We start from the raw sequence: 15,035 nt of genomic DNA, 5'->3' as shown, positions 1-15,035 counted from the left end.
TTAAAGGTATAGGCGGCCGCGCCGCCCTCCCCGCAGGTCGCCTCCGCCCCCACCCCCGCCGGCGCTCCGCCTGTGTTATTGTTCTCTTCGCAAACATCTTTCTTCTCCTCCCTGCGTCCTGCCCGCGCCCTCCCACGCGCGGGCCGATCTCCGGCCCGCGCGCTTACCTTTCCAGCCCACAAGCCTGCGGGACCCCGGGTACCGCGAAAGGGCTTTTTGACCGCGGTGGGAGCAGAATTGCTGCCCGCCGGCAGGCGAAAAAGCTTAGCGGCAAAAGCTCCCTCAACCCCGCGGCCAGCCTGAACTCGCCCTTCGGGTCAGAAACCTAAGTGTCCAGATGGCCTTCGCGGAGGGAAAGGAACTTTCCTAATGGAGTTTTCTCTGGGAATGGATTAGACGCCATTGAGTTGACCTTTTTCAGTGGCCCCTCCGGACTCCGGGGCGGTGGCAGGTGACCTCCTGGGGGAGAAGCCGCGAGCGCGTGAAAGGCGAACCCGGGGCTCCGCCCGCGCGTCGCGGGAGCTAACGCGCTCTGGGTGAGCCCGGCCGGCGCCGCGCTTGCCCGGCCTGTGGACCCCTCCAAAGCGACTAGTAGAATTTAAGAAGGGGTCAATACGTCTTCATAAATAGGGGTAAACTTTCCACTCGGTTTATAAAAGTGTGAGATACCCTCAGTCTTTTCCGCCGACCCCCAAAAGGCTTTCTTTCCATCCTCATCAGAAGTGGGCTGAACCAGCCTGGGGGGTGAGAGCTTTGGGAGAAGAGTCGGGTCGCACTCGCGTTTGCTGATGTTGACCATTCCTTTAACTTTATCGCATTTCTTTAAAGAAAATCTGTCTTGCCCTCTCTTTATTGCTACTCCATCCTTCTTTCAAGATCAAAAGCTTTAGATCAAAGCCAAGATCAAACTCACTACTTTAAATAGAAGCAACTTTGCCATGGAGTATTTTACACAAAGGGGAGCTTCTTAATGGAGACATCAGAGTGGAAAACTTTATTTTATCCCTTCATCCCAGATTCATAACTGGACTAACTTAAAATTACATTGATGATGCATTTCTGTTTCCTAAAACAAACAACAGGACTGCTCAAACGGTCAAACGGGAGAGTCTTGACTTGGTGTTTGTGTTAACAGGAATTAAAAAAAAAACAAAAAAAAACTATGTAGAGTTAAATCAACATATTAACTGGTATTAGTTAAGTGCTATGAAATGCATGCTCGTTTGCTAAGGAGTTTTTCAAGGTGTTATCGAATCTTTTTATATATAATGTACAACCATCACATACAATTTTTTTTACTGTAAACGAAATGCACAAAAATAGATAGTCTTGCAAGCCTCAAATGCACATCAATATAGGCAGGTTAAAATTACAAATGATGAAGTGGATTATGTAATTGCAGAGCTGCTTAATTTTAAATGGAAATAAAACTTTGAACTATTTAAGCTTCCATGCTACTAATAACAGTTCCAGAATCAATAGAAATCTATCACAGACTGACATTTCCCTTTACCCACTAGAATTTTTTTTCTTGGGAATTCACCATGTCTAAGATTCCCTGATACAAACAGTTCAATATTGATGTACAGTGCCATGCCTAAATGGACCTCTCTTAAGTGTCCTCTTTGTTGATTTAGCAACAATTTAAAAACATGTCTTAGAAGAAACAAAAACCAAAGTAAATTCCAACAATCCAGCAGCAGGAAGAAAGATAACTATTGCAAATTAAACCTTACACAGACTTCTATGAAAATCTGCTGTTACAGCTGGGTAGTTAGTACTTGAAAGCTTTTTCCCCTTATAATTTTCATCTGGTTGTGGTCTCAAATACACACACACACGCACACACACACACACACACACACACACACACACACACACAAGATTGTTCCTCATTCTAAAAATCCCTTTGAGCCAGTGGAAAGATCTTAAGAACTGAGACCTGGAAACACCATCTCGGGGCCATTGACAGTCTCCTTTCTTGCTAGCACCCAGTTCACAGAGAATCTAACGGTTTCTGGCACAAGCTGAGCAAGAAAACATCCTACTGTTACCCTGCTCTTCTAGGACTCTGAGTGGGTAGCAAAAGCTGTGGTCCATTCTAAGTGCCTACTAACTTGTCTCCTTGTTTGTCCTGTTGCCCCCCAAACTCACCCCCTCAATCTTTCTTTTCCACAAAGAAACCAGAATGGTATTTACAAAGGTAGTTCAAATGGTATCACTTTGCTTTACTGAGAATGCATTTCCTTCTCTTTTTTGCCTGGCTGGCTCCTACTTATTTTCTAGTGCTGGGCTTAAACAACACTTCCCCAGAAAGGTCTTCCTCACTCCCCAATCCAAATTATGTCATCCCACTGTGTTTTCCTATTTATTTCCTTGAAAGAAATTATCTTTTATAGATATTTAAATTTTTTTATTTTTATTATTTTTAAAATAATTTTTAAAATAATTATTTATTTTTGGCTGCGTTGGGTCCATTGCTGCAAGCGGGCTTTCTCTAGTTGCAGGGAGTGAGGCCTACTCTTTGTTGTGGTGCGCGGGCTTCTCATTGCACTGGCCTCTCTCGTTGTGGAGCACTGGCTCTAGGGCGCACGGGCTTCAGTAGTTGTGGCTCGTGGACTCTAGAGCACAGGCTCAGTAGTTGTGGCATGCGGGCTTAGTTGCTTCACGGCATGTGGGATCTTCCCGGACCAGAGCTTGAACCCGTGTCCCCTGCATTGGCAGACAGATTCTTAACCACTGTGCCACCAGGGAAGCCCTAAAATGTTTTATTTTTATTGAGACGTTATTTTTTTAGAAAAATTTGTGCAGATAGCACAGAATTCCCATGTGCCAACATAACCCACAGTTTCCTTTATTATTAATTTCTTGCATCAGTGCCAGGAATTTGTTACAATTAATGAACCAATATTTGATACATTATTAAGTAAAGTCCATAGTTTACATTCGGGTTCACTCTTGTGTTATACAGTTCTATTATAACTATTTTTTATTAATTTATCAAATATCTATTTCCCCGACTGGATTTTAAGGTCCAGGAAGAAAGAGATCTTGTCCCTTCTGTTCCTGATTTTTGTCCAGTCACTAAAAACACTGCCTGGCACATAGTATATGCTCAATAAATGTGTTAAGTAAGTGAATGGAAGGATAAAGGAATAAATGACTGAATAAATGGCATATGAAATTTCATGGGGGAAAATCTTAAGAAGAGGATCTTTCTAATTAACTCCTGCTCTACTAAAATATCTTAATTTGTAAAGAGCACAGAATTATACATTTTTAAAAAGCAGACACCATGGGTTCTCAGTTACATTGCCAGGGTACTTCTAAAATGACCTTTTTTAAAAAATAAAATAAAAATAGAAATGGGAAATAAAAGTTCCTAATTCCCTCATATATTATTCACTAAAATTGTATCCCAAAATGGTGGTAGGAGCTGAATTTAATCTGGAATGAAATATTAACATATTTCATGACCCTGGAAAAGTATTAATTCTCTTTGATCATGTTCAATATAACCTCAACACGTTTCTCCTTTTGTCCACCTAAATCTACCTTTCTTCATCAGGGGACCCCAGTGAAGGACCCCAGTGAAACTTGAAGAAGACGACTTTTTAAAAAATTGAATTCTGTAGCTGGGGATGAATACTCTAATAACTGTCTTTGAAAATGTGGTGAAAGCACTTTAAAGCTATCTTTTAAAAACAGATGTCTTCTATTTTAATTATATCTTTAAAAATGGCTTGTCTAATAGAGATGCAAGTTTTTTTTTAAAAAATGTTTTAAGAAACTTTCTTGTCAAAGCAGTTTGTAACAGCTGAAGACAATTTCAGAAGCTGAGGAAAATGCCATTGCTTTAAAATAAAAGCATTACTTAACCTAGTGGCTGGAGATTACTTTTGGAGGGAAAATCCTTTTTCTGTTTTCTTTTTTTAGTCGAGAGGAAGTAACTCCTTGAAATGACTCCTTTCACTGGAAAATGATAGTGACACAAATTTCATATTGTTAATATGGATGTGTGCCTCTGCTTGGTGATGAGGTACAGTCCAGAGGAATGAGAAGCAGCAGCATGCCTTCCTAGGTAACCAGAAGGCTGAAAGGGCTAATGAGGGAAGCCCTTTAATTAGACCGAACAGCTTCAGATGGCAAATTATACTCCCTTATGCACAGCAGAGGGAAAACTATCCACTATAAGAAGTCAAAAGACTTTTTAATACCAAACAAGGTAGAAAGGTCCAGAAGCTTTTGCTGGCTTCAGAAGGGCTCTATAGCCAACATATATTCAGGGTAAATTAGAAGGTAAGAGTCTACGCATGTCTGGAAATAAAATCAAGGTTAGTTCAGGTTGCAAATAATAACAAGCAAGGAGTAGGGGCAAAGTTATCCAATGTTTATGTCTTTAAATTTTGCTCTTTCATTTTAAAATGTAACATTCCTTTATGATATCTTTATATTTGACTTATTTGACTTTAGAAAAATTATAATTTGTATTATTGCCCGTTTTGTCTGTATGTTAGAATGAATGCCTAATTTCCTTCTGAAGATTTTGGCCCTGCCAAATGAACTTCTCAGTGGAAGTCCTTATAAAGCATAGTTTTCAAAAAAGGAAATCCATCCCACACTTGCTTCGCAGTGACCTGGCTGACAGAATCTCTCCTCTTAGTAACCATAACCCTGAACTCACTGTTGCTCAAAAACTTTTACAGAGCTTGCCTGAGGTAGCATGCTCAGTTCTTCCATTTCTTGATCCCCTCTGAAAATCTGATGAAGCATTTGCTATCAACTACTGGCTCCACAGAGAAAAATACACCAAGGTGCACAGCCACCCAACACACCAATTGTCAGGAGGTTCACAGAGTTTGCGGATACCAAAACTCCTTCCCAGGAGAGTCTAAGATTTTCTTGGGTTAAGGCAGACCACCTCACAGCTGGTGCAGGATGCATCTTACTGGTGCTCTGTGAAATTCCTTTTATCGCATTACATTCTGGGAAGAAGCCATCAACCTTTATTGAGGTGCATTATGAAAAACAACCCATAAAATCCATCACAGTGTTTACCGTAAGGATGGTTTTAGATGGTTGTTTATTATATTAAATAGTAATTTTCTGTGAGGACCCATAGGAAAAACTTCCCTGTAGTATCAACATCAGGAATAGCTGGACTTAGGCAACTGGTTTGTTTTACCTCATGAACACTGCAAATTGATCCTTTTTCCTTCTTCTAGAAAGCTCTGTGACCCTACATTAAGCCAAGTACAGGAACTTCAGGGGGTACATATTGTATGCTAATGTAATTCCTGGCCCCATCTTATTTTCCTACCGTTATTTTCACATTGCTTCAGTTTTCTTATTTTAATTTACTTTTATCATGCTATATTTTGCTTTCTAAGCGTTTGCTTAACTCTCTTTTGAACAAGGAGGAGTATAAATAAATAAAATATTCTGGGTTTATTTTTTCTTTCTTTAAATTTCTTTTTCTCTTTTGGAGGGAGGAAGGGGGTCTGAAAAAAATTTTATGGTTCTAGTATTTCACTCCATTAACACTTAGAAGTGAAGTATAGAAGGTAAGGACTTATGATTATACCCTATTTATAAAATTTGAGGAAAAGAACTGTTAAAAAAATAAAGCCAAAAAGAAATATAATACTATACAAACATCACAGAGGACTAATATAAAAATGTTAACCAACCAAGTATTTTATCACTTTTGATATCAAAACCAGAGGAACATATAGACGGGTTATTCACTTAACAAACACATTGAGTTCGCCTACTGCAAAACAGAGCACTAGACTTTGTGAACACAAAGATGAATAAGACACCATCCCTGTCCTCAGGAGACTAGTATGACCAGGCGGTAAGGCGGCATGGTATAAAGAGTGCGCAGACAGCCTGTCTGGGTTTGAATCCAGGCTCTGCCACATATTAGCTGTCTGACCTCTTTAAGCCTCTTTCTCATAGAGTTGTGAAGATCAAATGACACATGCGATGTGCTTACAAGAGAAGGCAGTTGTTACTTATCAAAAGTGTAGACTACCGGAACTAAGAAGCAACACAACGTCACTAGAAGCTGGAGGAAAGTGACCTGAAGACAAAAAAAAGTGCTGAAGTACTACATATATCAGAGACCGTGGAGCCTCAGAACTGGTAGAAAGAACCAGAGTGGCCAGTTTTGTACAAGATTAAGTTTACAAAGCACTTCCACATACAGACTGTTCTGTTTGTTTCTCATACTGTCTCCCATCTTCAGGATGAAGAGGCTGAGTCTCAGGGAAGTATAGTGCTTTTAATATCTCATACTGTGTGGCCCTTAGACCTCCTGGCTGGAAATGTAGTGTTCTTTCTACTCCAGCATGAGAGCTTAGGGAACATCTAGCCCAACTGTCTCGCTTTAAGATATTTGCTTATTATGTGGATCAGATCAACCATACATTAAAACACAGCCTGTAAAATATAATCCCATACCATAAAGGTCTATTGAAACAGACATTTTAGAAAACAGGTATAAGTATATCCTCCTCAATCCCCATATGACTGCAGTTCTTTACAGGCACTTAACATTCTTGGACACTATAATCTTAAAGAGTTTCACAGGTGAAATATAAAATTATGTAGGTGTGGTTTTAGATCAGTTGTTGCCAACCCCTGACTGCTCATTAGAATCACCAGGAGGGTTTACAAATCCTAGTGCCCAGGAGGCACTCCAGACCACTTAGATTCACATCTTCGAAAGTGGGCCCCAGGCATCAGTCAGTTTACAAGTCCCCCCCTCCCCGACCAGGAATTCCAGTGGGCAGCCTGTGTTGAGAACCACTGGTTTGGATCATTTTAATGATGACCCATCTCTAATAGGTTACTATGAAGAAATTCCAGGCATTTGAGAGACATCTAAATTTCAAGGTCAATGCCACAGAGGACAGCCACCTATTGTGTTCTATTACAATAAGTCCCTTTGGGCAGATGGCAGACACAAAGTTGGACAGGATGGGCTGTCAGGCTGACCTAGGGTAGCATTTCCTATAGCTTACTCTTAGGGATAAACTTCAGGGCAAGATTACTTAAGCATGCCTATGTGCACGCACACACACACACACACACACACACACAACACACACACACACAAGAATTAAAAAGAAGTGGAAATGGAAGATCTCAACACTACCCAGAAGGAAGGCAAGAATGGATGGATATTTGACTGTCTAGAGTTTTTTCCGGGTTCCTGGTTAATATGATTCTGGATCCTGACTGAAAGAGCTTAGATCCTCGTCTTCAGGGACCCTGATTTTAGTGCTGACCTGGAATTCTGTATACATGAGGTGGTATTTCCCACTCATCCCCTGTGAACAATGCTCTAATTATGTTGATGGCTGCCACACATTCCCTGGAAACAAGCATTTTGCATTTGGAAGATTGCTGGCTAGGATTAGAGGACAGTGGCTACCAATGGAAAAGACCCTTTGCTGCGTGCAAAAGCTACTGTTTCACACAGAAAGCAACCCGGTAGCTTGAGTCTTGGGTACCGTGCTCTAACCAAATGGGCTTCCTTGTTTAGGAAAGACACACTACGTCAATGCTACAGGGAAACTACTCTGGCAAAATGCCTTATATTATTTATTTATTATTAATTATTATTAATCCCAACCAGGGATTGAACCCGGGCTCCGGCAGTGAAAGTGCCAAGTCCTAACCAGTGGACCACCAGGGGATTCCCATGATATTAGTCACTAATTTAAAACACAAACCTGTATGTTAACATTTCACTAGCTTGAAAAGCAAATACTCACGTCTGGGTCCCTTTGGTTATTCCCTAAACTGGAATGGGTGTGGTATCTGTAAGTGTGTGCACATGGAGTGCCCGTGCCCCCTGGAGTCTGTGGCCCTCGGCATGTCTATTTTTCTTTTTCCAACATTTCTATTTTTAAAAATCTTGGCACTCAGACTCTGTTGCCTATCATCTGGTCTCCCAAAGGAACCCCATGAAGTCACAATTTGCAAAGTCACAAGAGTAATGGGCCTAAGTCATCCTAGAGAAGTAGGATCACACACGTACATACGTATACACACACAGTGTAGGAAGAACAAAATCCATCACAACTGGGGGGAGATGGCTGTCCCAAATGTAAATAATATATGAAAAAATCTATTTTCCAGAATGTGTGTTCACCAAACATTTAGATCCATATAAGAGATGTTCCAGAAGAAAAATGGGAAGGGCCAGAATTAATTGGCTGCTAATCTCTACTTTCTGTAGGATGTTTCCTCCAGCGGTGGATTAAATCAGTGTTTAATGCTACACAGGCCCAGCTGTGTCCATATTAGGAAATCCTGAGCTCACATCTCTCTCTCTCTCTCTCTCTCCCCATGAAAAGAGGAGGTATCCTCCCTCCCTTTGCTCTGCTTCCACCCCCTGCATGTGTAGGTGGGAGAGTAGGAGCCCGGGAATGTGAACTTGATCCACCATTGGTCAGCCAGGCAGTAAACTCTCATTGTTCTTTAGATACCAAACATAACTTCTTTCTAGTAGGGATAAACCCAGCCATTCTGCACACAACACAGCTTTTGTGCTCAGTAGTATGAGATGGAAAAGAACCACAAAGAACATTAGAGCTTCATTAGACTCATAAACATCTCTTAATATGCAGAATTTAAGAATCCACCCAGCTAATTTATATTCATATTAATACTAGGTATGTTAGAATCTCAAACCTAACAATCTTCTGGTCACTTGATTGTTTTTATAATTACGGATTTCAATTTACAGTTTAAATACTGTGGTCTGTTTTAGCTTTGCCTTCTATTTGAGCACTTCCTATTTCACTACCTTGCTCTCAGGTTCAAGGGCACTGGAAATCATGCTAATGTACAAGCAAATATGCTGTTGCTGTTTTCGGTGCTGGCTTGTGAAGGTGGCTTAAGTACCTCTGTACAAAGCCATGTGTAATGGGAAATACACACCTGAGAACTTAGACCTAGGCACCCTCCATTCTCGCCATCTAGAAGCTATGTAACCCTGAGCATGTCACACAACCCTTAGGAAACCTGCCTCGCAGAGCTGTGCTGAGGACAAAATGAGATGGTGCATAAAGGGAGAGGCACCAAGTAGACCAGTAAATGCTAATTCCCTTCCTCTTTCCCCTCAGAAGCCAACGCCGGTCTCGTATTATGAACCTAAGTAACCTTTGAAAGGTCTCAAAATAATCGAGTTGTGACATCCTAATAAAAAGCCACCACACAGACACGATGCCACTGGACAGAACCTGCAGAGATATGACACGTCTGAGGCGCTGCAAACCACTGCCTGTCCCTTCCCAAAGGACCGGTGGACAAAATGGAGCAAGTTCTCTTCCTCGTATGCCTGATTATAAAGGAGATCGTGCTGTTTCTGACCCCACCTCGCTCAAAACAATAAGCCCACTGTTGTTACAGAAAGACCGTAAAATGAAATTTGATATTTCTACATTCTTCTCTGAAGATACCAGCACGATCTGGTGCTAGATGCAAAAACATCTAAAATCCTGATAGTAGCTACATGCATTTAAAACCAATATAATAATTAAGAACTTGGGCTTTCTAGTTAGACAGATTTGCTTTTCCTCATCTATAAAATGGGTATAATAATGATGTCAGTCTTAGAGAGCTGTGACTAGAAAGAGTATATAGCAATTACGTATAATGTACTAAGCAGTATACGCAATAAAATGCACCTACTCAGGAAAATGATGGCCCTTTTCTCATTCTGGATATTCTAATAGGCAAAACAGTATACCCCAGTGCACTGTGGGGAGGGGAGAAGGATTAAATAACAAATACAATTCTATAGGGAGTTACACTACCTATATATTCTTGGATTTACCCATTTACAGTTTAATTCACTATAAGTATTTATGCCAAACCCAGGCAGACATCCCTCAATCACAAAATCAATGACAGTGATGAAGAAATACAACTTGAGAAGCAGAGAACCAGTGAGAACTCAGGAGAAGCCAACTTTGTAATAAATACAACCAAGAAGAGTCTTAAAGAGAATGTGTCTCTGGTTGGCCGCACAAAATATGAAGTTTCAGCACGCACAGCTGAGGGAAAAGGGAGAGAGCACAGAGGGAAAAGGAGGTGGAGTGCTTGGAGCAAAGGCCAAAGGAGCCACTGGACCTGGGGGGTGACTTCTCCCCAGGGCAACAGGCCACAGGGATGAAGGGGCTCTCTCCAGTCTAGTCGCATCGTCACTTGTGCCCCTAGAGTCTCGGTCCTCCATTCTGATGTATTGACTCTGGCCTAGCTCCCATGCATTTTCATGCCAATAAAGTTGCTGAAATTAAGAACCGAACTGTGACTCTTCGGGGCATAAATAATATCATATTGTAAAGTCTGGGCTGATAACAACCAGGATGCCCTTAACACTCTTAAGAAAAACCATCTGATCTATGATGCCCTCGATGTGGTTTGAAATTTCCCTCGGCCTACAAAGGAAAATATTTTTAGCATGTAGCACAGTTTGTAACAGACATAGAAATGCACTGAAAATATAATTTTAGGAAAGCATCTGGGTGTAATCATTTCTTGTTATACCTCAACACCTAATAGGTTCTACTTTCTCAATATAAGGAGCACTGCAATATTCTGCTACAAACTATGCAGCAATCACTGTAGCAATTTCTCACAAATATTTCATTATTGGCTCTGTTTTTATTTTTCAAGTGGCAAATACTCTGATTTAACTATAAAAGCAGCATAAAAATGAAGTGCTCCTTCTGGAGCATTTGCCCCCAGTGTTTTCCCCTCCTTCAAAAAGCAACCTAGAATTCACTGGACGATGTTTCCCAAGGTCATTTGGACAACAGACATATACCAGTACTTACTTCTATGTCTCAAAATGTATCCTAGCAATAGTTGCCACGGTCCAAGGTAAAACTCACCTGCAGTTTTTATTGATACACAGGAATTTTAAGACATTAACAACCCTACCAAAATTTTTTTCATCTCCTGAGGGTCAAACAGGTTAATATCTGTGAATAATTGATTTTAATTAGTAGCAAGTGCCTATCCTTCAATGATCAACCAGCATAAATGCTCTGGCAGATTGATTATTACTTAAGATTTCTCCCAATAACCTTTCATATAGCAATTTTCCAGTGGAAGAGAAAAGAAAGGCATGAACAGGGTTTTTTTTTTTTTTGATGGTGTACATTTGTAAAACACCACTCAGGACAAAACATATGAAAACTCTCCCAATATCACTCCTAACTAAGGGCAAGTTTTCAGTCTGAGGGCAATTCAACAGATTCCTGAAGAGGAAAGGAAGACACTCAGAGGAAAAGTAAATTCCAACTTCCTCCTTTCAGAGGTAACCAGGAGCTGAGGCCTCAGCGAGGTACTGGGCACAGCATACGGTGACATGAGGCTCAAAGTGGCTCTGACCTTCACCTAAGCCTGTTCCCCTCATTCCCCAAAGAAGCAGTGAGGACTCAGAGAAGACAAGTGGCTCGCCCACAGGCACACAGCTTAGTGGTGCAGGGCTCTCTCCAAAGCTGCATCTAATGTATCAGTTATCTCCTTCATCCAACATAGACTATTGCAGAACAAAACTTCACTACCACATGCTTTGTGAAAACAGCACATTGCATATAACACGCTTGACTCTGCTCCTCCATCCAGCCTCCACTCTTGTTCACTAACCTCAGAATAATGCAGCTTTGCATTTTATGCATCAGACTGTCTGAATCCCACTCAGAGTGTGATGGTAGCAATTATAACTAGACAGGATCAGAAGCAGAAAATACTGAGCTTGTAAAGGCTCAAAGCGGAGGATTGACCTGGAAGGATGGGGTCTTCTGCTGAATGAGCTGAACACGCTCGTTACCAAGCGTCAATAAATCCTGGAGAACTGCCATTCAGAGATATGTGTGACACGAACGCTGCCCTGTTTTAAACACACATTTGGATTTGGACAGTTTGACAATCATTGACTGTTACCCTGACCTGTGATACACTTGCTGGTTGGCTGCCACTGGGCTGTGACACTGACACTCTCCTCCTCTGGGTCAGCAGAGGGGACAAACGAGGGCAAAAGCCAGGGACTCTAGTTGGCATTTGCTTTTGAAAGCAAATAAGCAGATACGGGAACCATCCCTTAAATGCTTTAGAAGGTACATAAAGACACTTTTTTGTTCAACCAATTGCTTTTTCTCACTTGTTGTTTTGGCCACCTGGTATTTATTATTTAATTTGGTTTCCAACTCAAGAGAGGAATAGTTGTATCTATCTTTCCAAAGACAACAGACCTAATCTCTACACACACTTGCATTCATTCACTCCAAAAAAGATACCAGCTCTTCAGTACAATAATGCCCCGTATTTTTTTTTTTTTTTTTTTTGCGGTATGTGGGCCTCTCACTGTTGTGGCCTCTCTCCCGTTGCGGAGCCCAGGCTCTGGACACGCAGGCTCAGCGGCCATGGCTCAGGGGCCCAGCCGCTCCGCGGCATGTGGGATCCTCCCGGACTGGGGCACGAACCCGCGTCCCCTGCATCGGCAGGCAGACTCTCAACCACCGCGCCACCAGGGAAGCCCCGAATGCCCCATACTTTCTATGCAAAATATTTTGTCAGACATACAGGGCTACCATCTAGATATATATAAATGGAAGAGGGTCGTGTATACCTGTGACACATATGAAAAGCCCCGGAATGTGAGATTCACATTACTGTACACACAAAGCACATTTTTTTTTTTTTGGCCCTGTAAAGAACAGAAATGAACATATTCAGGAAGAACAGCAGTCATTAATTAAATTCAAAATCATCCCTGCTCAGGCTTTCTGCTGTATTCATTTATTATCTCTTTATATGTCTTGTAAAAACTAAGTCAAGAATGGGACCAAGCTAATTTGGATTAAAAGCAACTCTGCTAAAAATATAAAATGTCTTAGGTAGACTGAGGACTCAGGGTCCTAGAGCGAAGTCCTGGCTCTGCCATTAACTAGGGCTATGAGCTTGGGCACAGCTACCCCACGGATGAACAGATGAGCTCTTCTCCAAGACTTGCTCCTACCAAAGATTCTAAAGCAGACTGAAAGTCCTGCAACACCAGAAAAGCCTAAACTTTAACCATGAAGCAATAGAGGCCACACCCAAGAGATATGTACCACACAGATATTAAATGTACACCTATTTTATACGACGTGATGGCTCTCCACAAAAGAGGAGAAAAAAGCCCCATGTTCTAAAAGCAGCCAAGTGTTCCTAATAGCTTTTGTTGTCAGCAGGTGCTCTGGCAGCAGAGATGGGCAGAAATCCCGTGAGCACTGTGAACGGCCACAGTAGGAGCTGATGCCCCCAGGCCTGGGATGCAGATCTGAACACCAGCATGAACAATGATGCTGTGTGATGTCAAAGAGTCAAGGAGGCCTGCGTGTGTGTGCACCCATGTACACAACTCACTGCACTGCCAGGTCTCAGGGCTTTCCCCCAGGTGTGGGAAGAGCACGATGCAAATATAGAATAACGTGCCTTTGATGAAGAGTCTACCAGAGTATGTCTTCAGCCTAATAGAAGAGAGAATGGGGGCAGTTCTTAAAAGGCAGAACTGAATGTCTTTTCTATTGACAAAAGGTTTGTAATCCGAAGTTGATATCCTTGTCATAGTTCTTTGAGTTTACCTTGCTCCTTCTTTCTAAAGATCTCTCTCTATGAAACAGATAAAGCAATGCTCAGGGAAATCCTGTTAAACAGAATCACTCTTTACAAGAGCTACAGTGTCCTTATTTAAGTGAATCTTTCTGTGGGTGTACAATATGTATGAACCTGAAGAACAGGTAATGCCTGTGTGTTCAAACATGACCCACCAGTCACTGCACCTTGAGGACAATCACATGGGCTCCCTTGCACAATAAGCTGGCCAACTTGTGACCAAGAGGGGGCAGGGGGGATGGGGGTGGTACAGCCGAGTCTCCAGCCTCCAAGCATGTTGTCTTCTAATGGACTTGGCCTCCTGGCTGAACTTGGCAAATACAGAAGTCAACCTCTACGGTTCCCCATAGGTCTCAAACTCAGAGCAGAGGCCCCCTGAGCACACCTTGAACAATGGTTGGTTCGCAGATGCTCCCACAAACCATGGGCTCCTGGGCAGGGGCTGTGCCCTTTCAGCTTTGTTATGTCCACGGCCCAGCGCAAGGCTAGGCATATTGGTTGAATGAATAAACTAAACCACAAAGCCAAATATTTGGATTGCTCAGGAAGAACATAAACGTGAAGGCCTCTAAGAGTTTAGATTGTACTCGGCAAAGAAGGAGAACCCTTTTCACAGAATATATTTCAGAAGATGACATAATTATGGATTCTATCAGTCGGTCCCAGCCCTCCTTATGGCGATCCTCACTCAGAGGGTGTGGCCTGAGTCTGGGACCTGTAGTTTTTTTTGGTTTTTTTTGCGGTACGCGGGCCTCTCACTGTTGTGGCCTCTCCCGTTGCGGAGCACAGGCTCCGGATGCGCAGGCTCAGCGGCCACGGCTCACGGGCCCAGCCACTCCGCGGCATGTGGGACCTTCCCAAACCGGGGCACGAACCCGTGTCCCCTGCATCAGCAGGCGGACTCTCAACCACTGCGCCCCCAGGGAAGCCCCTAATGATGCTTTTTAAAAGTATCCATGTATCCATGTAAATGAATAGCTTCTAGACATAAAATTTCAAAAGTTGAAAACCAAGGAGCAAAAGTCTCTCTAACTGTGCCTCTCACTCCATGAGACTCCCTGGTACCTGCGTGGAGGGGAAAGACTTGGCCCTTCATCCAGGGAGTATTCTTTCCAGCAAGGCTGCTGGCCCACCTGTCCAGGTATCTAACTGCCACTCAAGCACCAGCACTCTTTCTGCGAGCCTTCGGTGCATTTTGTGAGAACTCTCCATCATCACATTCAGCCCCGTGCAGTCTGGCTGTGTCCTGCCTCACTAATCAACCCGCTTCGCAGATCCTGCTCTCCATGCAAAGTGGGCAGCAATAAACTACTTCCTAAGAAGGAAAATGGAGAGGGAGAGATCACTGTTCC

At 42.4% G+C, this 15,035-nt stretch overlaps 1 protein-coding gene across 1 annotated transcript in view; it reads right to left on the bottom strand.

Moving 5' to 3' along the window:
• AOPEP (aminopeptidase O (putative)) overlaps positions 1–15,035 on the bottom strand; it is a 357,455-nt gene that overhangs the window by 83,663 nt on the left and 258,757 nt on the right. The gene's annotated exons all lie outside the window — the stretch shown is intronic.

This window comes from Neophocaena asiaeorientalis, unplaced genomic scaffold, assembly GCF_003031525.2.
Source record: "Neophocaena asiaeorientalis asiaeorientalis breed wild unplaced genomic scaffold, Neophocaena_asiaeorientalis_V1.1 scaffold220, whole genome shotgun sequence".
NCBI lineage: Eukaryota > Metazoa > Chordata > Mammalia > Artiodactyla > Phocoenidae > Neophocaena > Neophocaena asiaeorientalis.
Note: the sequence above shows the minus strand (reverse complement) of the source record. Positions and strands in the feature narration are given on the sequence as shown.